This window comes from Antechinus flavipes, chromosome 2, assembly GCF_016432865.1.
Source record: "Antechinus flavipes isolate AdamAnt ecotype Samford, QLD, Australia chromosome 2, AdamAnt_v2, whole genome shotgun sequence".
In the NCBI taxonomy this organism is placed as follows: Eukaryota; Metazoa; Chordata; class Mammalia; order Dasyuromorphia; family Dasyuridae; genus Antechinus; species Antechinus flavipes.
In genome coordinates, this window is record NC_067399.1 from 173,634,264 (window position 1) to 173,635,670 (window position 1,407).

Genomic DNA, 1,407 nt, shown 5'->3' on the forward strand with positions numbered 1-1,407 from the left:
GCTTGTTTCAAAACCTCCTTTTTCTGAATTTGTTTCTGATTGGATGACCTTTCTACCTATCATTCCAAGGCATATTGAGAGCTACATCTTCTTCTAGAGACTGAAAGTCCTGTATATGGGAATTCTTAGTATTCCTTATATTTGTAAGCTCATTGCTCAGTGTAGCAGGTTATTAATGAATATTGATTAATTGGTAAAACTGAGTCATTGTGCTTGCTTCGGCAGCACATATACTAAAATTGGAATGATACAGAGAAGATTAGCATGGCCCCTGAACAAGGATGATACGCGAATTTGTGAAGCGTTCCATATTAAAAAAAAAAAAAAACTGAGTCATTAATCACATTTTCTATATTCTTATTTCTTCCTTTTCCTTCAGTAGTTCTTAACTCTAAACCATATTCTTAGCTAAACTCTATGTTATTCTTTTTGATCACTGATCATATCTCCTCTAGAACTGCATATTCATTGTTTTTGACTTATAACCATATCCTCTCCAGAACTATGCAACTGTATTTATTCTGATATTTTCCTCTTTTCCTATCCCCCAATCCTTTCTGACTAATACTTGGAAATCCCCTTATTTAAAAAATAGTCGGTTCTTGACTCAGATTGCCTGTGATTTAGCTTATAATAGTAATTCAAAAAAATTCAGAAATTCTATTATTATCTAACCCTATTCTATTTCATGTTGGATAATCATTGGATTTCTGAGAGAAGCTGTTGCTTGCCCTAATATACACATTTAGTTTGTGGTATAAATGGAGTTGAACCAAAGTTTCCTTACTAACATTTTGGTAACTTTTCCTTTATATATATGGACACATATTTATGTAAATATGCTGACCATACATGTAATGATTTTGTTGGATGCATCTATAGTACAAAAAGAGGATCCTGGACATATTAATAAATGGCATACTCTACTTCAATTGAGATACTACACAAAAAGTTGAGAAAACGCTATTATCTCAGGAACAAGCAACTACTTAGAAGCACAGTAATTATAATATACTAAAGGATGGTTCTTTAAATAAAAGGAAGAAAAGAAACCCAATGTATTTGAAGTAAATAACTTAATGTAACCTCAAGTTTCCCAAATCTTACATGCATTAAAAAAAAGTAAATTGTTTGTTTTAGAAGGATGATACTTTTAAATATGAAGGGACTCTTAGACCATATCAGTTTTTCCTTTCTTGGCTCCTATTAAACACCAGGACACTAAATGTAAATGAAGCACTGTCTAGGAAATAAACAACTTACACCTACCATTTCAAGTTACATAGATATACTATATACGTACAAATATAAAGTGTATGTTACTAAGTAGTGAATTTCCTTTTTTATTTCCTCCATTATTTATTTATTTGTTTTTGATATATATTGCTTTATTAATCGTATTGGGAG

At 31.0% G+C, this 1,407-nt stretch overlaps 1 non-coding gene across 1 annotated transcript; it reads left to right on the top strand.

Moving 5' to 3' along the window:
• The first annotated feature begins 209 nt into the window (after positions 1-209).
• On the top strand, positions 210-316 carry LOC127552537 (U6 spliceosomal RNA). Its single transcript, XR_007951412.1, has one exon. It is a non-coding gene; the product is annotated as a U6 spliceosomal RNA (small nuclear RNA).
• The last annotated feature ends 1,091 nt before the right edge of the window (positions 317-1,407 follow it).